General features: G+C 42.5%; 1 protein-coding gene across 1 annotated transcript in view; it reads left to right on the top strand.

The window, feature by feature from the left end:
• The window catches only part of LZTR1 (leucine zipper like post translational regulator 1), a 99,772-nt gene that overhangs the window by 53,884 nt on the left and 21,712 nt on the right, over window positions 1-24,176 (top strand). The window contains exon 21 of the transcript XR_008847414.1: window positions 15,295-15,449. The gene's annotated coding sequence lies outside the window, so the exon portion shown is untranslated. The remainder of the gene's footprint in view (window positions 1-15,294; window positions 15,450-24,176) is intronic.

Here is a 24,176-nt window from a genome sequence, read left to right as displayed (position 1 = left end):
TAATTGGATCAAGTTATGAGATATTCTAAAATATAATTGATCTTTTCCCTGCCAAGTATAGATGGTATAAATGCATGTTTATATACTGTACACATAACTAATGTCTGTGTATTCATAATGTACATAGTAAATGCATAATATGCTCAAGTATCTTCTCTTCTGTATATTGTGATATGAGAGAAAGATGATATGTATCAGTTTAAAAAATAAAATGTATTTATTGCTGTAACGTAAAAATGTGTCTGATCATTACTTGTCCCAGACTTAACTGTTTGGCCCCTTTCACACTGTATGTCCCATCAGACTTACACTATACGCTATATAGACAAAAGTATTGGGCCCCATTTAGTTATTACATTCGGATGTTTTGTTCAGACCCATTGCCACAGGTTTATAAGATTACCAACACAGTCTGTCATTAAACATAATTGAAAGAGTGGAAGAATGAATTGTTCTAAACAACGCACTGAATTCCAGCATGGTACTGTAATAGGATGCCACGGCTGCAACAAGTAAGTTTGGGAAATTTCTTCCCTCCGAGATCATCCACCATTATCGAAACGAGGAAGCGTTTAGGAACCCCAGAAACCACGGAAAGTTACAGAGCCGGGTTGATGAAGTGCATAAAAGCCACCACCACTCTACTTGCTTAATAACTTCTGAAGTTTATCTGGTGTTAAAATCTGCACAAAAGGTGCACTGGGAGCTTCATGACATGAGCTTCTACTGCCGAACAGCTGCCTGCCGGCCTTAGTCCGGAGTGAACCCAGCCTAAAACAACTCAACCGATTCATCTCGTGTCCATTTTTTCTGAATGCCAGACGGGAAAGCAGCAAGATGCATTCCTCTGCCGGTGACTGGCATGTCGAGATGATGGATGATTGTGAACTGTCCCATTCAAATGAATGGGATAAGTTCTAGCATCAGTTTCCCAACTATTTTTAGCAAGCAATGGAGGGAAAGAAGACTGTCGCCGGACATATGTGAACAAGCCCTCACATCACCAAGCATAGTGCCAAAAATCGTAAAGGTTCAGCAAACCAAGACCTTTTGCATAAATGTTTGGGGAAACCCTTTTCCCTTCCATCCTAACCAGCAGCACAATAATGGGGTCATTCTGCCCCTGTGAACTAAATTTACGTTAATTAGAACCCTACACCCTATAAAAGGCCGTCTAGGCCCCTTCCAACCTGTGGGATTTTTTTGTGTCCTGTGATGACTTGGGTAGGTGGTTGACTGGCTGCTTTATTGGCCCTCATTTACTATTGCAAACCCGACATGTTTTGTCGGGTCGTACGCCGTGTGTGTGTGAGGGGGGGGGGGGTATTTTTCTACTTACTGTGTTGTAAAATTGGCATGTTATCTGTATTTGACAATATAGTATAATTTCAATGATACTCAATTTGTATAGGTTTTCATTGTTGTTTACTACCTAAAAAAAAATTAAAAACTTAATACTAAATAAATTTGTCACCATATTCTGACTCCTATAACGTTTTACTTTTTATGTCTAGAGCTGCATGGCTCAATTTTTATTGCCATAATCAGTAGTTTTTTTTTTTTTTTATTGGATCAAGTTGATATCGATCTGAATTTTTAATCACTTTTTTTTTACTATTTATTTTACACTTTAAGCTCCCCTGGGGAATGCATAGAATTGCATTATATGCAATTTACTAGTAAAAGCAGATCTGTCATGGCAGGCACCGGAGCCTTCAGAAGGATTGGCTCCCTGCGATCTTGAACTCCAGTGATGTGGTGTAGTACTGTTATGACATCACTTTCAAAACGAAAAGCAGCATTGAAACCGTTAAATAGCTGGCACAGAGCAGAGAAGCCGTTATAGTCTACCCCCTCCCTTTTCCACAATTATGGGTAGTAAGGGATAGTTGTATTAGGTAGGGGGGTATTACGGGATAGGTACGCACCTGTATCCTCTTCACCTATAGGCCACATGTGGGAGCATTTTTAATACCTTTTTTTTTATTTCACATTGTTTACCACTTGGGTGGGCCATCTTTTTATGTATTATTTTTTCATGTGTTCTGTATACTCTGCATTTTAATGAATTGAGTAAAAGCTATATTTTATACAATCTATGCCTCATTGGTGGAATTTGTCTATATAGTATGTTTAATACTTTTCTCTATGGGCAGCATTATCATAGTCCTAGGGGGGTAACTATTGACCTCGGTACCCCTCACATTGTATTAGTCATTTATGGAAAAAAATAATAATATTTTTAACTTTTTACTCGTAATCCTATTCAGCAGCACAGTATAACAGTCAGTACTACACTGACATTCAGCCTGTGCAATCCACCTTATGGCTGGACCTCACAAGCTGCCATACTAGGCAGACAGGAGGCCATTGGCTGGTCTTCTGCTGCCATGGCAACCAACAGACCCCACAATGTGATTGCGGGGTTGCCGTTGGGGAACAGGGGGAGGCCCCCCCTGCATCTATGGGGTTAATGCTGCCAGGACAGCCCAATCCCAGTCTCAGCGGCTGGGACATATATACATATATCTGCCACAAGTGCAGAGTGCTCAAATGCCCACAGGCTCTTGTCACTAGGATAGGAGAGTGAAGATATGAGAATATTCAGCAGATGGGCGTAGTGCTGCGTATAGAGGAGGCAGGGGAGCTTGGAAAGCATTACTCAGTGTTATCGGCGATCTACTGATTGAGACTTTATTAGCAAGTCTGAGCCGGACCCAGCATAGAGCAGGTGAGAGGATATTCGGCGGGCCTGTAAACGGATCAGCCCCCACATACATGTTGCAGGGTGCTGATCGGTTAGGGGGACAATAATTGTGATGTTTGAGTGCTGTTATACTTATTAAAGAGGTACTCCGCCCCTGGCATCTTATGACCTAACCAAAGGATAGGGGATAAGATGTTAGATTGCCGCGGTCCCGCTGCTGGGGACCCCGGGGATCGCCGCTGCGGCACCCCGCCATCATTACAGCACAGAGCGAGTTCGCTCTGTGCGTAATGATGTGCGATACAGGGGCCGGAGCAGCGTGACGTCATGGCTCCGCCCCTCATGACATCACGGCCCGTCCCCTCAATGCAAGTCTATGGCAGGGGGCGTGACGACCACCATGCCCCCTTCCCATAGACTTGTATTGACGGGGGCGGGCAGTGATGTCATGAGGGGCGGAGCCATGACGTAACGATGCTCCGGCCCCTGTATTGCCCGTCATTACGTGCAGAGCGATCTCGCTCTGTGCTGTAATGATAGCCGGGTGCTGCAGCAGTGATCCCCGGGGTCCCCAGCAGCGGGACCCCGGCGATCTGACATCTTATACCCTATCCTTTGGATAGGGGATAAGATGTCTAGGGGTGGAGTACCCCTTTAATCATGGCACTTAAGGGGGTAATGACAGAGTGAGAGGGTACATCATTCTTCATTCTTCATAACTGACTAAGTGCACAGTTGCTGATAGAATTTTTCATTTACAATCTATGAAGCAAGTGTATAAATATACATTCAGATGTGTTAATTACCAGGGCACCAGGATTTACACTTACATCCATAGTCCTTAAGGGGTTAAAGAATTTGCTAAATTGTTTTTTAGCTGGTTCTGGTGACAGCGGATAAAAGTCCTTTATTCACAGAGATTGTGATATCCCCTACTTGACTCCTATGAATATCCAAGTGCCAAATTTGTCATCTGAGTACTTACCTGGTGATCTGACCTGTGCATGATGGGCCGATACGTATGGGCAAGAATCCATGCTGAAATGGAGTCATTGTCTAAATGCCTAAGCGTTACTGTGGCAGTGCTCTGACCGCTACATCAATCTGATGGAGTTCAGATGAAGTTTCTCCATGTCTATGAATGAAATGTAGAGATTATAGATTCCTGTAGAAATAGCAGCCATTGTTGAAGGCCATCTGCTCAAGGGACTAAGATGTCGACCAGGGGAAGCTCTCACGTCCACCTGTGGGGGGGGGGGGGGGTCTTAGGGCATTCAAAGTGGTAAAGCTTAGAGAAGCTATGATGGCTGAAGATTCCAGCACAACCTACATAGAGAATACAATGTAGCTAATGCCCACCAACCAGAAAGAGCTAATAGCCATTTACCTCACTCCTGCATTTTCTCATTAATAAGTGAAAAAGTGATGTCATTAAAGGGGTACTCCGGTTGAAAACTTTTTTTTTTTTTTTTTCAAATCAACTGGTGCCAGAAAGTTATTACAGACTTGTAAGTCAGGAACTGTCCAGAGCAGGAGAGGTTTGCTATGGGGATTTGCTCCTGCTCTGGACAGTTCCTGACATGGACAAAGGTGGCAGTAAAAAGAACTGTGGTCAAACTGAAAAGAACTGCATAACTTCCTGTGGAGCATACAGCAGCTGATAAGTACTTAAGATTTTTATATAGAAGTAATTTACAAATCTGCATATCTTTCTGGCACCAGTTGATAAAGAGTTTTCCATCAGTGTACCCCTTTAATTCCTTAACGACCCAGGACATATATTTACGTCCTGCTGTGCTGGCTCCCTGACCTGCGTCATATCGGGTCGGTGCCGGCGGCCACCAACGGTCGGGACCCGCGGCTAATACCGGACTTCACCGATCGCGGCAGTGCCTGGTTTAACCCTTCAGACGCGGCGAAACCGAATCCATCCCCGCAGCTCAGTTGGACTGTTCAGGACAACCACGGTGAAATTGCGGTATCCCGAACAGCTTACAGGACACAAGGAGGATCCCTCCTGTCTCCTACGTGTCCAATCGCCGAACGACTGCTCTGTGCCTGAGATCCAGGCAGGAGCAGTCGAGTGGCGATAACACTGATCAATGCCATGTTGATGCATGGCAGTGATCAGTGTGGGCTATAATATTGTGAAAATAAAGTGTTAATAAATCTGATTTAACCCCTTCCCTAATAAAAGTCAGAATCACGCCCCTTTTACCATTAAAAAAAAAAAAAATACTATGTAAATAAAAATAAACATGTGGTATCGCCACGTGCGGAAATGTTTGAACTATAAAAATAAATTGTTAATTAAACCGCACAGTCAATGACGTACGCGCAAAAAAAATTCCAAAGTCCAAAATAGCGTATTTTTGGTCACTTTTTATGCCATAAATTTTTTTTTATAAAAAGCAATCAATAAGTCCGATCAATACAAAAATGGTACCGATGAAAACTTCAGATCACGGTGCAAAAAATTAGCCCCATACCGTCCCATATGTGGAAAAATAAAAAAAAGTTATGGGGTCACAAGATGACATTTTTAAACGTAAAAATATTTCTGCATATAGTTATGATTTTTTCCAGAAGTACGACAAAATCAAACCTATATAAGTAGGGTATCATTTTAACCATATGGACCTACAGAATAAAGATAAGGTGTCATTTTTACTGAGAAATGCACTGCGTAGAAATCTAAGCCACCAAAAGTAGCAAAATGGCGTTTTTCTTCAATTTTGTCGCACAATGATTTTTTTTCTGTTTCGCCATGGATTTTGGGTAAAATGACTAATGTCACTGCAAAGTAGAATTAGTGGCACAAAAAATAAGCCATAATATGGATTTATAGGTGGAACATTTAAAGGGTTATGATTTTTAAAAGGCAAGTAGGAAAAAACGAAAATGCAAATACTGAAAAAAAAAAAAGCTGAGTCCTTAAGGGGGTAAAAAATCAATCTGACCTAGTTTACAGAAGCAGAATTATCCCAATATCATGCTGCTTCTAGAACTAAGGAGAAATTTTTTTTTTTTAAATAATTGCTCCTGTTCAAACATGACTGTGCCTCCGCGCACAAAGGAAGTCCATAAAGGCATGGTTGAGTAAGTTTAGTGTGGAAGAAATTGACAAACTTAAACCTAACCTTGAAAGGGGTTATTCAGGAGCAGGAAAGATATCACTAGAGATGAGCGAACTTACAGTAAATTCGATTCGTCACGAACTTCTCGGCTCGGCAGTTGATGACATCCTGCATAAATTAGTTCAGCCTTCAGGTGCTCCGGTGGGCTGGAAAAGGTGGATACAGTCCTAGGAAAGAGTTTCCTAGGACTGTATCGACCTTTTCCAGCCCACCGGAGCACCTGAAAGCTGAACTAATTTATGCAGGATAAGTCATCAACTGCCGAGCCGAGAAGTTCGTGACGAATCGAATTTACTGTAAGTTCGCTCATCTCTAGATATCACCTTTTGTCATGGTCATCTCAGAAGTATAACTTGCAGGTATAGTATTGAAATCTTCACATTTGGGCAAAACAATGCTTTCCTGCATTGACCAATGGCCCCATGTTGCCACAACAGTGTGCAGCCACTGGTCACCACAAGGGGGCGTGGTTTAAAAATGAATGCTGTATACCAGGCATAGGCAACTACAGATGTTTTGGACTACATCTCCCATGATGCTTTGGCAGCATTTTGGCTGTAAGAGCATCATAGGAGATGTAGTCCAAAACATCTGCAGTGCCTAAGGTTGCCTATACCTGCTGTATACGATCCCACTGTATCCCATTAATGAAAACTCACATCAGAGTGGAGAGAGATTATTTTATAAAACTTGTCATTTTATCTTATGGCATTGTTGTACAAGACAATAACCTTCACACATCCAGTTCTTCAGTCTTAAATGCCTAATGTGTGGGCAGCTTAAGATTGGGAGCTAAACTACCATTGTTCTTCAAACACCGAACCATTGTACAGTCTGTATCCATATCAACAATATGATGTGCACTTTATAGAAACAGACCTGGATTGTAATATTCAATGTTAATGTCTTAAAATAAGCTAGACTACTTTATAAGATACCATTTCTACCTGTTCCTCTTCCTTCCATTGTTGGAATAGAGGTCTAATATCTTATTTATCTTTTTAGATTGTTCCCTCAAAGTCTTGTCACAGTGAAGCCAACAATAGGGGATTAGCCTTTACATAGTCGCTGATAGCACAAATAACCATGTCCTGGGGGGGGCTTCCATTTTTAGTGTCCGAGGTGAGAACTATGTAGGACATTGGTGTTAAAAGCTTCACTCTAAAAATACTACAATACAAAAGATAAAGTATTAAATATGATCAAATATTTCTAGTGGTCTCTGTACTGTATTACTATTACAGAATTTCCCATGTAATCCTCCTAACCTAGCTGCAGTATGCCTGAAAATAATACAGATTATCTTTTTAAGTCACATATAATTTTTGGTGAGAGATATTTGGGTGATCTGTTCAGTAGAACCGGGTTAGGTCTTGGTATCACCCTAAAATACTGCTGTATGAGTATGTAAGTATCACTATAGAGTTAAAGGGGTACTCCAGCGCTAAGACATTTTATCCCCTATCCAAAGGATAAGGGATAAGATGCCTGATCGCGGGAGTCCCGCTACTGGGGAACCCCGTGATCTTGCACGCAGCACCCCGTTACAATCAGTCCCTGGAGCATGTTCGATCCGGGTCTGATTACTGGCGATCACGGGGCCGGAGCATTGTGACATCACGGCTCCGCCCCCTCAGTGCAAGCCTATGGACTTGCATTGAGGGGGCGGAGCGTGACATCACATGGGGCGGGGCCGTGACATCACAATGCTCCGGCCCCATGATCGCCAGTAATCAGACCCATGCTCTGGGGACTGATTGTAACGGGGTGCTGTGTGCAAGATCACGGGGGTCCCCAGCAGCAGGTCCCCTTTGGATAGGGGATAAGATGTCTTAGCGCCGGAGTACACCTTTAAAGGGGTACTCCACCCCTAAACATCTGGCTGATTGTAGGGGGCTTGGCCGCTGGGACCCCCCTCGGCCTCTGGGCTGGCACGGCGGCATTCTGAACACAGAAGCTTGTTCAGAATGCTGCTGTCCTTCCAGTACTTCTCAGCTCCTGTATACTACAGAGAAAGTTGTATTGTTCTTTTCTTTCTGACCACAGTGCTTTCTGCTGACACCTCTGTCCATGTCAGGAACTGTCCAGAGTAGGTGCAAATCCCCCTAGCAAACCTATCCTGCTCTGGACAGTTCCTGACATGGACAGAGGTGTCAGCATAGAGCACTGTGGAGCATACAGCAGCTGATAAGTACTGGACTGGAAGTATTAAGATTTTTTAATAGAAGTAATTTACAAATCTGAATTCGGGTAGAAGACAGACATGGTGCACATCTACAATCTTGTATAATGATCTGATTGCTTCTCAGCATAATATCAAAAACTAACAGGTTGTTAGTATACATTTTTGATCAAAAAGGACAAGCCCACTCGCCACGTCAAGGCCACCTAATTAGAGTGGGTCCCTAACGTCCCTAGCATAAAATGGCGTAGCACTGGGCTGCAACCACCACCGCCGCGACACCAGTGCCCACGGGGGGGAACGACCCACTGGCAGAGCGGCCCCAATGCCACTCAAACCAGTCTATGGGCCGCACCCCCCCGCAGACACGGCAGCAACGGACGCCGCACAGCACCACACCAGTGTGAACAAGGTGTAATAGCTCGCTTACCATGCTCTCCCAGTCAGACTGGGAGGCTGCTAGGAAAGAAATGGTCCTTGTGTAGCTAACTACTACCTATATAGGGTTGGGCTGAGGGAGTGTGCTATATAGGGTTGGGCTGAGGGGTGAGCTATTACACCTTGTTCACACTGGTGTGGTGCTGTGCGGCGTCCGTTGCTGCTGTGTCTGCGGGGTAGTGCGACCCATAGACTGGTTTGAGTGGCATTGGGGCCGCTCTGCCAGTGGGTCCCCCCCCCCCGTGGGCCCTGGTGCCGCGGCGGTGGTGGTCGCCGCCCAGTGCTACGCCATTTTATGCTAGGGACATTAGGGACCCACTCTAAATAGGTGGCCTTGACGTGGCGAGTGGGCTTGTACTTTTTGATCAAAAATGTATACTAACAACCTGTTAGTTTTTGATATTATGCTGAGAAGCAATCAGATCATTATACAAGATTGTAGATGTGCGCCATGTCTGCTTTCTACCCAAATTTAATTTACAAATCTGTTTAACTTTCTGGCACCAGGTACCTTCCCACAGGTATACAGAGGGATACCCTTAACAAATGTGTCCTAGGAGCTAGGTTCACGTTGTGTTGTATTGGTGTATTTTGCCTTTATCTTTAAAATGACACTAAACTTCCCTGACTTAACCTGGGTTTATTCATATATGATCCTGACATTTGGACAAAATTCTGTTTGTTGTAATAGCTAAAGTGGTCTCTGATATATAGTATAGGAACCATCTGTCTTGCTGTGGCTAGATGCACACTAGCTGCACACAATAGCTATGTAGAAAATGTTTCCATTTCAATCTCTTCTAATGGTTAGTTACATCTGTGTATACACTGTATGACAAATATGGATGTAGATGCACTGCACTATTCATGAACTGCCCGTCCTAGAACAAACATCCACATATTCCTGACCTATAGTCTGCATGCTTTCAATATATTACAGTGGACAACAATATATCCCCTGTGTACTGTAGAGTACTAAGTGTCTTCCGTTCCTGGGACATTCCATAGAAGCTGAACAACATTCTGTACTTGCACTGCCACAGGAAATTTCGGGTCTAAATAGAAATCCCCATGCATTCCAGGGTTAGCGTGATACCATAAGAAGGTATTCAGTAGCATTACTATTATAGCACAGCAGTGACGCTAAAGTCAACAGTTTTTCTTCCACTTTCTATGTACAGTAAAATCTCCCTTAGCGGACACCTTCCAATAGTGGACAATTTTTTAGTAAGACTTAATGTATTTGCACCCTCCAAATAGGGGACACTCCCAATAGCGGACGCAGACACACACAATAGGGGACAACCAGGCTTATGTGCCAACCTTACCTTGTAAGCAGGGCCGCCATCAGGGAGCACAGCCAATACCACAGTAAGGGCCCCTGCACCCCAAGGCAGCAGCTCTAGCACAGAAGCAGAATGCTGCTCTTTAAACAGTGGTTTCCTGCTTCTGTACGTCCGCTGGCCACATCATTCGCCCCCTCTGATCCCCCCTCCCCCATATGCCACCTTATTGTCCCCGTGCCAAAAACACCCCCCCCCCCCTTTTATTACCCCCTGTGCCACATCATTTCCCCTTGACCACTCCATCCTCCTTTGCCATTTCATTTTCCTCTTTTATTACCCTCTGTGCAAATTCATCACCCACTCTTTACCACCACATGTGCTATTTGAGTCCCCTTTATCCCCCTGTGCCATTTAATTCCCCCTGTGGCCTGTGCCAAATCATCCCTCCTTACCCCTTATGTACTCTGCGCTGCACTCACTGAAAGCAGAGGTGGCTGTGAGAAGCTGCCAGCAGTGACAAGTGACGCTCCTGATTTCCTTTGCGCTGCACTTACTGAGAGCAGTGGCTGGGGGCACTAACGAGTCACTGCTAATAGCCACTGCTGCTAACAACCAAACCCTGCTGAGAACCCTAACACTTGAGCCTGCTGGCCAGGAAAGAACAGGGGGAGAAGGGAAGAGGAAAAGTAATGTGGTACAAGGGGTAAGGTGGGGGATGATTTGGTGCAGGGGGATAAATGTGGAATGAAATGGCACAGGGGGGATCAAGGGGAAATGATGTGGCACAGGGGGTTCAAGGGGGAGGAATGAAGTGGCATTGAAAGGAGCAACAAGGGAAATAAATAAGCACTGGGGGTGTAAGGGGGCATTAAATGACACTGGGGGATTCTACTGTAATATTTCGTTTTATCGTGTTTTATAGGTAATTACACTCTGTAGTGAGTACAGGAGAGTAATCCGTCATTTAGAAAGATTTGTGAGCCTTTTGACGTTTCTCAATACTTTTTTTTTTTTTTCCTGTGAGTGCCCGCTATTGGGAGACTCTACTGTATCTAAACAGGTGTGGGCAGCTAAATGTCACTGTAAGGTTCATCTGAGATGGCCATATTGCAGCTCCATAGAAGCCTTTTATGATCTAATTTCAGTGTAATACCTCTGGATACACAATACTGGCCATACATATCTTGCCACTGGAGTACTTTAGCGTTAAAACTCCTTAACTTCTGTTCAAATTCATTCAAATACATTGACGTGGAAAAAGTATAAAACATAAACATGTCCTAATGGCAATGCATTTTGAACATCATTTTTTATTCAAAGTTTTATCCAAATTATTGGCGAATATCGTGTACAACTGCATTCACCTGTTCCTGCCACAGCTCTTGTCTGAGCAATGGAGCCAGTTATCCAAGGTGTGTATATATAAAGGAGCATATGTGAGGTGGAAGGAGGTAAAGCCGAATTTAATAATAAATAATAATATTTATATAGGGACAATGGATTCTGCAGCACTTTACAATTTTGAAAATACAAATAAAGGGAAGTATCAGACATTACAATATTACACCCTAAATATTAAAACAAAAGTAGTAAGGGCCCTGTTCGCGAGAGCTTACAGTCTACTTTAGTTTTTTGCACATTTACAGGATGCAACCATTATATGGCCACACTTTTTTTGTAAAATACAAATGTGCCACTCTGGGCTATACCCAGCTCTGATGTCCCATAAGGGGGTGGGCCTGGGCAGAATATGGATGAGGAAGGGGGAGCTGCGCGAGCTGGCTCCCCGCCTCCAGTGTGCGCTGGAGCACTATAGCAGGGAGCTTCTAACGGGCAGAACTTCATACATACGTAGCGTAAACATGTAAGGTTAAATAGCTGCCAGATTCTCTTAAATAAAATATTGCCTTGGAGTATACTGTCACACTACATTTCCACATTGCACAAAAGTTGTAAACAAGTAAAATGTTTCCAGCTAAAACTGAGTGCAACTCATTCCTCTTGAACACAAAAGCTCTACTATGTACAGATGGGCTGTCATGGCAATCCAAGGGCCTTCATAGACATTAGACGTGTCAGCTGAATCCAACGACTTTGATCACCATTTATTATGTTAAGTCCTACTGACTCTTTCCGACATCATCCCCAGTACTGGGGGGAAGAGAAGCTGCCATCAGCTATGACGGCTATCTTTTGTATACAGCTTTGCCAAGTATACCAGCTATTTCTCCCGACTCCTCCTTGAATATGCATGCATACCATGTGGCCAGTCCACTCCTATGGGGAGGATCAGGTTTGTTAAAATCCTTCTTTATCTCATCATCTGCAAAATCCTTCTTTATCTCAACATCTACATCTCAGTAGGCCCCTATACACATTAGACTGCAGTCAGTCCCTACTGCCCACTTTGATCTGAAATGTAGGGCTAGCTTAAAGACTACCTATGGTTTTCCAATTGGACACTGCATCACACATTCATATGTTTCTGATGACTGTGACATCACCAGCATAAGAGACATACAACCTCCATCACTTTCTGCCTTTTGTCTCAACCATTCATCATAGACTGTAAGCTCTCACAAGCAGGACCCTCATTCTCTCTTCCGAATAAATAGTGTGTCATTTTGTAATAATATTTGTACCCTCAGACTTATAAAGTGCTGTGGATTTTTTTTTAGCTTTAACAATAAATAAACATTATTACTTGTTTACAAGTTTTCAGCAAAGTAATGGTTACTGCACAATCAAAGAAAGCAGGCAAGCACTCACCGCAATAGGCGTCTATATGCGCGAGGCAGCGATGTCACGGGAAGGCATATGCCTTCCCGTGACATCGCTGCCTCGCGCGTTTAGATTCCTATTGCGGTGAGTGCTTGCCTGCTTTCTTTGATTGTGCTGTATATACTAGACTGCCTTTTCTACATGGTTGAGCATCCCGCTGGCGTCACTCACTGTTGATGTCAAGCAATACCGCCTGCTAGTGAAATATACAGGGTGGGCCATTTATAAGGATACACCTTAATAAAATGGTAATGGTTGCTGATATTATTTTCCTGTTTGTGGCACATTAGTATATGTGAGGGGGGGGGAAACTTTTCAAGATGGGTGGTGACCATGGCGGCCATTTTGAAGTTGGCCATTTTGAATCCAACTTTTGTTTTTACAATAGGAAGAGGGTCATGTGACACATCAAACTTATTGGGAATTTCACAAGAAAAACAATGATGTGCTTGGTTTTAACGTAACTTTATTCTTTCATGAGTTATTTACAAGTTTCTGACCACTTATAAAATGTGTTCAATGTGCTGCCCATTGTGTTGGATTGTCAACCCTCTTCTCCCACTCTTCACACACTGATAGCAACACCGCAGGAGAAATGCTAGCACAGGCTTCCAGTATCCGTAGTTTCAGGTGTTGCACATCTCGTATCTTCACAGCATAGACTATTGCCTTCAGATGACCCCAAAGATAAAAGTCTAAGGGGGTCCGATCGGGAGACCTTGGGGGCCATTCAACTGGCCCATGACGACCAATCCACTTTCCAGGAAACTGTTCATCTAGGAATGCTCGGACCTGACACCCATAATCTGGTGGTGCACCATCTTGCTGGAAAAACTCAGGGAACGTGCCAGCTTCAGTGCATAAAGAGGGAAACACATCATCATGTAGCAATTTCAGATATCCAGTGGCCTACATGATGATACTAATGTGCCACAAACAGGAAGTTAATATCACCAACCATTCCCATTTTATTAAGGTGTATCCATATAAATGGCCCACCCTGTATAGTGAACTATAGCTGGCGATCTGGCTTTATTGTTCCCTCCCCCCTTCAACTTCTTTGCCTAAAAGTATTGGTTACTACCATTTGTAGCATGGTATCAGCATTGACTGAAGGGATTTTCCTACAATAAACTGCACCTATGGATAAGTTATAAATGTTAAATTGCAGGAAACCCCACGATCACTAAAGTTGGGTGGGGAGGGACATCCTAAGTCTCCAATTCCTCCTCACCTGTATGACTGCAGTGAAGAGCCTGCATGGAGCGGTGGTCAAGTATGTGCATCACTGCTCCATACCAACAATATGCGAGTAAAAAAAAAAACATCAAACTACAGTGGTCAACTGTTTCTGTTTGTCCCATAGTTGGTATGGAGAGTCAGGGCACATGACAATGGCAATGCATTGTGGGAGCTCTGATGATAGTAACACAGTTAGGCTGCATTCACATCTCGTTTTTGCAATACGGTTCCCATATCTGGTTTCAGTGAAAAAAACGTATATATATACAGTCTACTACGGTTTTATGTCCGGGTGAAAAACTGGATACAACCCCTATATGTTTTTTTTTTTTTAAATGGTGATCTATGGGAACCATACTGAATCGTATGTGCGTACGGTTCCATCTGGTTTGCAGTTTGCACATGCGCAGTTCACGTCGAAAGTTGTTCCCACAAATAGAACAAAAAGAACTTTATTTAATTAAGGACACATAAAACCGTATTGTTTTTTTTTTAAACTTATTAAACCGTATGCAACTGGACATCCGTTTTCAAAGCGTATACGGTTTAAAACCGTACAGAGGTCTATACCGTTGTACACGGTTGTATATGGTTCGGTCCTGTTTTGAGACATACGTTTTTTTACAACAAAAAAAACTGATACGGTAACCGTATTGCAAAAATGAGATGTGAATGCAGCCTAAGATCAGTTTCACATAAGTGTATTATAGGATCTGTAATCAGTTCTGGTAACTAGATACAGTGTCAAGTCAGTACAATGTAATATCCTTGTGTGAAATTGGTCATGCTTCGTAATGTATCTTGTGTAGGAATTTCTGTCCCTTTACATTGACATACAACACATGCAGGATAAGAAAATGGTGCATTGCCTTCTATAGATACTTTCCTGTTTTGCAGGATCTTTCAAAGTTTTATCTCCAGACATTAGTCCTTAAATCTTCTTATCGGAGTGGTCATCTGAATTTATGCATGCTCAGGAAGTATTACTTTACTGAGAGAGTAGTGGATGCATGGAATAGCTTTCCTGCAGAAGTGGTAGCAGCAAATACAGTGAAGGAGTTTAAACATGCATGGGATAGGCATAAGGCTATCCTTCATATAAGATAGGGCCAGGGACTATTGATAGGATTCAGATTATTGGGCAGACTAGATGGGCCAAATGGTTCTTATCTGCCGACACATTCTATGTTTCTATCCTTCCACCAGAACCAACAGTACATAGCTGTAATTCACTCACTTTGCCTACATGGATATCAAATCTGTATATAGTATGTATACTACCACATGAGATAAAGTCAATAAACCTCGAAAAACAGGGTTTTCTAGATATTTTTTTTATCTGCAATGTACAGAGGTGTCTATATGCCAAAATATGGACTCTAATGAAGACAATATCAGAACATACATGAAATAATTGGTTTTAAACATTTTTTTTGCAGCAACGAAAATCAAACAATAAGGGGAAAAAATCTTTGTAATTCAGTCCCAGTCACTGTGTCCTCTCTGTTTATTTACACACAGCTGGGGACGTGATAAAAGTGGCTCTCTCCCCCAACAAAGAAAGCACATTCCCCTCTCCTAAAGAAAAGTTCAGCCTCCAGAGCCTGCCAGGAGGAGGGGCAGACTCCCATTCACTTGTACCCTGTACCTTACTCTATATTTGGAGGCAGCAGAAGGTAAGAGCACTGTTTGCCTTACAATATATATCCTTCCTTCCTAGACCTATGCTACAAGACCACCAATGTGGAAATGAAAAGCAAATGCGGACTGGGAGTCCTACTGCTGGCAGGTCAGTTCTGTGTCCAGTCCATTCACCGTGATGTTTGCTGCTCACTAATTTACAGCTATATGTATAATATATATATATATACACATATACACACAGTATCATATTGTTCTACATAGGGGTTTGTTTTTGTTGTTTGTTTATAGTCATCCATTGATCCTCCATTAAATAATATGATACTGTAATAAATATTGTGGTTAACTACCAAACATGCAAAACATAGTGTTCACCTTTGTGAAGATAATAAATATATATATATATATATATATATATATATATATATATATATCTATCTCCACAGGAAAGGATGGCAGCACACAAAAGAAGTTTCAAATCCACGTGTAGTTTATTTCATCCTCAGCACAATACAAAGGTGCGACGTTTCAACAACCTCACATAGTCTTTTTCAAGCTCGAAAGAGATGATTTGAGGTCGTTGAAACGTCGCACCTTTGTATTGTGCTGAGGATGAAATAAACTACATGTGGATTTGAAACTTCTTTTGTGTGCTGCCATCCTTTCCTGTGGAGATTTTCAACATTGGGATCTCTGACCAAGACCCAGATGATGGCGTGCACCATTTAATTTGAACCTTTACTGGACGTGCTGTTCGTATCTGTCTTCTATAGATAGAGATATATATATAGAGAGAGAGAGAGAGAGAGATAGAGAGAGAGATAGATATAGATATATATATATATATATATATATAGATAGAAATATATATATATATATATATATATATATATATATATATATAAATGTTGTATAGCAGCAAAGTTAAGAAACTGGTCATATAGAGGGACATTTATCAATGTTTGCTTATGTATTCTTTTTTTTAGTAATTTTTTCCTTACTTTTTTTTGCTTATGTGTGACTTATTTATCAACTGGTTTCAGCCTGTTGATAATTTTCTTTCACGTAAGCAATTTTTCCTTTTTTACTTTGGTAGTAGCTTTTTCTGCTCCATGTTTGAGCTGGAGTAAATTTAGTCAATTTTTAACCCTGTTGCGACTTTTTTTTGCGCAGTTGTGACAGTTAATAAATACCTGACTACCCGTAGTCCATTTTAAAATTATTACTACGTAGTTAATTTTTGGAAAACTTGCTTTTCTCGCTTTCCAGTCAAAATGTCGCACGAAAAATCGCGTAGTCACAGTTGCGACACTTTTGCGACAATTATAGTAAAGAAAACCTGACTAAACCCGTTGATAAATGTCCATAATGGTGAATTTAGGGGATTGTTGGAGGGAAAGGAAACAGTGAATGTCATGAGTCTTGGTTATAGCTGCCTATCTGAGCTCCTCCTTTCTGCCCTGATAAATAATGAAGAGGTCACAGATCAGCACAGACCACCATATGTAGTGCAGGGACGCTGTCATTAACCTCCCCCCTCTGTGACTCTGCTGTACCTAGCTGCAAACACGTGAATGTGGAGTCAGACTGGTGAGTGTAGCTGAGGTGCCAGTAATAAATCTATACCTGGCATTGTATCAGCTATAGAAAAAAAATCTGAAGCCCTGGCACAGAACAGAACTTGTCGCCTCACCTTGTCCTGCAGCCACAATTGCCTCTAATAGGATATCATTCACATAGCATTGCTTTAGGGCAGTAGTCTCAAACTGCGGCCCTCCAGATGTTGCAAAACTTCAACTCCCAGCATGCCCGGACAGCCAACGGCTGTCCGGGCATGCTGGGAGTTGAAGTTTTGCAACATCTGGAGGGCCGCAGTTTGAGACCACTGCTGTATGGCATTAGCTCTCTTGATACATAACCAATAGAGATGAGCGTACTTACAGTAAATTCGATTCATCACGAACTTCTCCGCTCGGCAGTTGATGACTTTTCCTGCATAAATTAGTTCAGCTTTCCGGTGCTCCGGTGGGCTGGAAAAGGTGGATACAGTCCTAGGAGACTCTTTCCTAGGACTCTATCCACCTTTTCCAGCCCACCCGAGCACCTGAAAGCTGAACTAATTTACGCAGGAAAAATCATCAACTGGCCGAGCCGAGAAGTTCGTGACGAATCGAATTTACTGTAAGTTCGCTCATCTCTAATAACCAATATAGAACAGGAACATGTAGCACAAGCTGTGGCAAAGAACTATTACTGCGGTTAAAATGTACTGTTAAAGTAAACTTGTCTCTATGTGGTGTACTGTATAAGGGCATGTTCACATGTACATCATCTACTGCGGTGATTTCGCAGCAGATTTGCTACAGACTCATTGAAGTCAATGGGTGGGAACATAATCCGTTTGGGGCAAATTTGTAGTGGATTATGTGTAAACATACCCTAAGAAAGTTACACGTATGTTCAGGATGCATAAGGCTGGGTTCATGAAGAGTATTTTGCCAGTATTTTTAGCCTAAACCAGGAGTGGGTCCAAAACACAGAACGAGGTGCAATGTGTTCTGATTCACTCCTGGTTTTAGCTAAAAAATACTGACCAAAATAAGGTGTTTGACCTCCGCCTAAGATAATTTTTTTTCATTCTTGTCAAAGGAGTAGTCTCATGGAATAAAACTTATTTTAGAGTGGGACCCCAGCACTCAGACCCCCCACCCACCCCGCAATCTCCTGCATGAAGCGGCTTGTGATGATCCCCGAAACGCCCTTTCCATATATCTCCACGGAAGAGCCGTTGCTCCATAGAAGACATCACGGTGCCCCCAGCGCTCTGACCCCCATGCATTTTAAAACTTATCCTCTATCCTGTGTATAGGGGATACATTTTATTCATGAGATATCTCAATTAAAGTGTACCTGTCGTCAACAAAAACTTTTTATATAATGTAGATAATACCATTATATGTATATTTGTAATATACATTGGTTAAAAAATGTGTATATTTCTGATGGGAAAAAATGTTGTCTTTGCAGCTATTGTCTGTGTGTATCTGTGACAAGTCCAAATACAGGTAGTGAGGGCAGGACAAGCAGGACTCTGTGCAGGCTCCTGGCTTGTCAATCATCCTGGTGTGTGTGAGCCAGGAGCGTGTCATAGAGCCTCAGTGCACAGAGCCCTGCTTGTCCTCAGTGCACAGAGCCCTGCTTGTCTTCAGTGCACAGAGCCCTGCTTGTCTTCAGTGCACAGAGCCCTGCTTGTCCTCAGTGCACAGAGCCCTGCTTGTCCTCAGTGCACAGAGCCCTGCTTGTCCTCAGTGCACAGAGCCCTGCTTGTCCTTAGTGCACAGAGCCCTGCTTGTCCTCAGCGCACAGAGCCCTGCTTGTCCTCAGCGCACAGAGCCCTGCTTGTCCTCAGCGCACAGAGCCCTGCTTGTCCTCAGCGCACAGAGCCCTGCTTGTCCTCAGTGCACAGAGCCCTGCTTGTCCTCAGTGCACAGAGCCCTGCTTGTCCTCAGTGCACAGAGCCCTGCTTGTCCTCAGTGCACAGAGCCCTGCTTGTCCTCAGTGCACAGGGCCCTGCTTGTCCTCAGTGCACAGGGCCCTGCTTGTCCTCAGTGTACAGGGCCCTGCTTGTCCTCAGTGTACAGAGCCCTGCTTGTCCTCAGTGTACAGAGCCCTGCTTGTCCTCAGTGTACAGAGCCCTGCTTGTCCTCAGTGTACAGATTCCTGCATGTCCTCAGTGTACAGAGCCCCGCATGTCCTCAGTGTACAGAGCCCTGCTTGTCCAACCACACTTCCTGTATTTGGACTCCTCATAGAGACACACAGGCAATAGCTGCAGGGACAAAAATATACATATAATTATATTATCTACATTATATTAAAAGTTTTTGTTGATAACAGGTACACTTTAAGCTATAGTCATAGACTATTGGGGAAATTTCATTTTTTGGGCAGTAAATGGTCGCAAACTTTTTGTGCTATGAATGAAAAAATCACAACATTTTTGCATAACACATTTAGATTCAGAACAGTGGTTGACCTGTAACCTATGTTAGCGCAATCTCACACCAGCCCTTATCACAAACTTGTCTTTATTTAAGGTATTTTGCTATTTATGAAGAGCATGTACCTATCTGATAAATGTGGGGGAAGTTCACATGATGTATGTCCAGAAAAATAGGAGGTAACAAGAACAAGATTTACACAGACAATGGTAAATTCCCCCCTGAATCTTGAAATTTGTGTTAAAATATTTGTAAAAACAAGGTTTGGGCAAAATGCTCTTTGCCTCATCTAAAGCTGGTCATAGTGGGCAGATGTCTACCGGACATTGTCAGCAATACCTCAGCCCTTCCTTAGAGCCCAGGCATTGCTGGTGGGTAGGCAGTTGTGATGCCTGCTGAGAGTTGAGGTTGGCTGTCCAGGCATGCTGAGAGTTGTAGTTTTGCAACAGCTGGAGGTTCACAGCTTGAAGACCATTGGTCTAAGGATTGGGTTGGCTGTCTTAATGTGTATTTTAGTAAAGAGAAATGATAGCATAAAAGGGGCATAGAACTGAATTGTGTGCATCCAGATTTGTAGTGACTATTTGGAGAAGGCTTGTCCAGTTTGGCAATACCCCCCATGCATAAGGCGAGGTCTATAAGATGTCTGCCATGTTTGGTGTGTAAAAAGCTTGCCTTGCCTTCACATTGTCCCATCAAAGGTATTTGTTAGTTGACTAACATGGTAGGGTGTCTATAAATGAGTTTGTTCCCTTGGGATAGGTGAGGTATGTCTGGGCTGTTTATCTTCTACTATAGCAATAATGTGTCCATTTGGTAGATCTGACTTAGTAGAATCAGGGAGGATAGCAGATTACTCAGTCCAATAGATATACTGATGATTATTGTGAGGAGGAGCCATATGAGCCAGACATTGTAGAGTACGATTATCAAAGTCCTCTTATCTCTCAGATTAACTAAGCCTATGACTGTGTAACTACCAGCGACTCATGTATATCACTTGAGTTAATACTTTCCTCAAACACTGACTAGCAAGCACTAATATGTTATCTGCACCACTGCCTGCAAGCTCCTTCTAATCCCGTTACCTTTGACTCTTCATACACATGATCTTCAACTATTTAACAAGATTCGACTTTTACAGATTTGTCCCAGTACTATGAATGTAAGTTAACCTTTTTTTTTTTTTTACCTCCATGATGCAGTTTTGTTGTGTGTTACCCAAAACAATGTACGCTAGTATATGCCTTTTTTATGTTTTGTTCTTTTTTGTGGCATTTTTAAAATGACAAGTCTTTAATCCTGTCATTCCTTTAAACCTTTCGAAGAATGTAAAGGGAAAACATCAAAAAGGAGTTTTTAACCTATAGAGGTCTATGGGAGTAAAAACACCACAAACTAGGTGAAAAAACAGCAGAACCAGAGCATGCGGCATTCTGAAAAAAAAGCTGCACCTGACAAAAAAAAATTAAAAAGCCACTAAACCACAAACCCAAAAAAAAAAAAAAAAACATTTGTAGGCATAGCATAATTCCCTATTGACTCCCAACTAACATCCGGATGCAGTGTGTCTGCACAAAAAAAAAAAAAAAATGCCATGTGTCGCCCGTTGCAAACACTGGCATATCTGAAAGCAATCTGCTTCTTTTCCCATGTAGACTATTTACAATTCCACTCTGTTCCATGTGTCGTCGGGCTCTATTACATGGTCAGACCCCACACAGTGAACGGAGAGATGTGCAGCCAACAACTGATTTTTTTTTTTTATCGTTCACCAACTGATTCGAAGTGTTGTTTGTTGGTGCTCACCTGGAGTCCTCCACAAATAGGTCCTCCACCCTGCATGGTGGCTTTACATGTGCCTGCTCTGAGCGGCAATCCACCGCTACGAGCAGACACACTGCGATGTGCGCAGTATACTCGCACATCGCGGCAGCTGTCAGCCTAGCTCATAGAGCAGGGGGAGCAGCCACTATGTGTGCGAGTACGCCGCGTATGTGTGGCAACTCGCACAAGGCAGTGTGTCTGCTCGTAGCGGCGTATTGCCGCTCCGAGCAGGCACATGTAAAGCCACCATGCTAGGGTCCTTCAGCGGCAGATCTTCAGCATAAAATATGCTGTGAGTCCGCTCGTGTGAACGTACCCATAGAAATCAAAATAGCAGATCCAGTGCTTCACATAAAAAGCTCCAAATTTTAAGCAAAATTGCACAACAGGAAAGCTGAAAACAATCTACATGTTTCTGAATTCTAAAGCTCCTTAGTCATGATCTAACATACAGGAAATCAGAAATGTATATAAAGCATATAGGTTCCTTCCTACTAGGACTGCTCAGAGTAATGCTTTAAAGCAAGTATCCATTACTCATCTAATATGCACAAATAAAAAGTACTATAATGGGCAAAATATTTTTTATATGTTTCTGAGTATGATATAAAAATAAAAAAGTAGTCATACTGGTCCACCACAGCTCCAGTTCCACAGATGTCTGGTCGCCCACTGCTCACTGTTTCTACCTGCTTCTAAATCATGGAGTCATAGGGGGACGTTGCAGAGGAAAAGTTGATCAGTTGCCCATAGCAACCAATCAGCTTGCTGCTTTAATTTTTTTTAAAGGCATCTGAAAAATGATAGAAGCAATCTGATTGCTATGGGCAACTTTTCCTCTGCACAGGTTTTGATGAATCTCCCCATAAGCTCTATTTAGTTCCCATTCACATGATGCTTCAGATCTCTTTTGCAGGTTTGTTTACATGACATGATTAGCATCCAAACAATGAAGTTGTCTATCTGCTTGATCCTTCGCTTACATAAAACCGCTTTAGCCTTGCAGTGAATAAATATACTGTTTGGTAGTGAAAAAATGCAGATCTACATACGACCTCGGGCCAGCATATCAGGGATTCTTCTGAAAAGTCTTTATCATTATATGACAAATGCCAAATATCCGGCTGTTAAAGCAAGTGGATTAGTTTAGTACAGTCCATGGGTCTGCTTACATCAGCTGGAGCAAAAATATGACCATACCAACAGGATTTGGTTATTATACAGGTGCTGTAAAGCCAACATTGGGTCATCAAAAAGACCCTAAAGAGGTTGTCCAATGATAAAACCTATTTTGGACTGTCTAATAAATGAGCATATACTGATAAATATTATTTAATAAAGTTATTTCTGTGGTCTTCTATGCTTTCCTTCAGCTTTTGATGCAAATATCTGCTCTTGCTGTCGTCATTAGCGCAACTTCCTATCTGTTGTGCATGTATGGGCACTCTAGCCAGGAATTTATCCCACTTTACCTCCCTGGGTTATAAACAAGACAGAGTAGTCGAAAGGATTGTGGCAAAATTCCTTGCTAGAGTGTCCTGACCAGACAGGAAGTTGGGCTAATGAAGACAACAGAGCAGACAGTTTGCATCCGAAGCAGAAGAAAGCATGAAAGACCACTGAAAGGTAGTAAGATAAAATGATTTACCAAAATATGTTCATTTATAAGATCAGTGATGTTGGATGAGATGGCCTGACTAACAATCTCCTTTCTAGTTTAAACTAAGTTTAAGTCTGGAATTTTCATACGGAATTCCGCTGGAGATTCCGGAGCAGCAGAGTCCCGTTGAATTCAACAGGATACTGCTGCGCTTTGCACATGGCAGAATTTCCGCGCCAGATGTTTCTGGCACGGAAATTCCGATTTCAATGTCTGCAGAAAGAATGAACCTGTTCATTCTTTCTGCAGACTTTGCACGGAATGCATAGCCGTCTATTTCTGTGCGATTCCAGCAGTCTCCAAAAAGTCTGCGCAGAGATTTTACGTGGGACATTCCAGAAGTGTGAACATAGCTTAAAGGTGTTTGTGGGTTAGGGTCAGGCCTCTGTGTGAGCCAATCAAGTTCAACACCAACCTTGCTTCATGCACTAGGACAATCATATTGGAACAGTAAAGTTGCCTTGAAACTGTTCCCACGAAGCTAGAAGTATTTATCTTCCCAGATGTCAGCATGCAGTCAGGCAGGTAATGTTCTCCTGGCATTTGCCAAACCCAGGCGCATCTATTATACTGCCAGATAGAGAAGCGTGATTTGTCTCTCTACGGAATATGAGTCCAGTAGTGGTGGTTTTACGCCACTCCATCCGGCACGCGGAAATGTGCTTGTAAATATAAGATGCATGCAGCTGCTCTGCTATGAAAACTTATGCCATGAAGCTCACTGTGGGCATAGTTATTGTGCCGATTTCAATGCCAGCTGATGTTTGAAACGCTTATTGAGTTACCAGAAAGTTGGTGACTGTTACGAAACCCTGCTCTGTAAATTTATATGGTTTCCACTTCTTGGCGAGTTTCCTTAATCTTTTCAATAATCCCCTTTCCATGGAAGAAATGTTTACAAACTGACTTGCTTCAGTAGGAGTGTCCTATTAGAGTATCTCACTGGACCCATTCTTTTTGGGCTGGATTTTATACACCTGTGGCAATGGGATGGAAACATCTGAATTCAATCATTTTGTCCATACTGGCTGCGTTCCCTTATTTTAATATTTGCTGCGTTTCTTTGTTTACACTAAAGATTTATCAATATGTGTCTGTGTGCAGCCACTTCAGCGCCTGTTTTTTGTTTGTTTTTTTGCTCTGTTTTTGGCTTGCATGCGTCAAATTTATAAATGCGCACAGACTTTGATAAATTTTGTACAAATGAAAAATCACCTCAGAACTTGCTGTAGATTTTTTATTTTCTAAAAGACAGAGGTGGTATGAATTAGCAT

This window comes from Hyla sarda, chromosome 1 (assembly GCF_029499605.1).
Source record: "Hyla sarda isolate aHylSar1 chromosome 1, aHylSar1.hap1, whole genome shotgun sequence".
Lineage (NCBI taxonomy): Eukaryota > Metazoa > Chordata > Amphibia > Anura > Hylidae > Hyla > Hyla sarda.
This window is presented reverse-complemented; position numbering and strand designations above follow the sequence as displayed.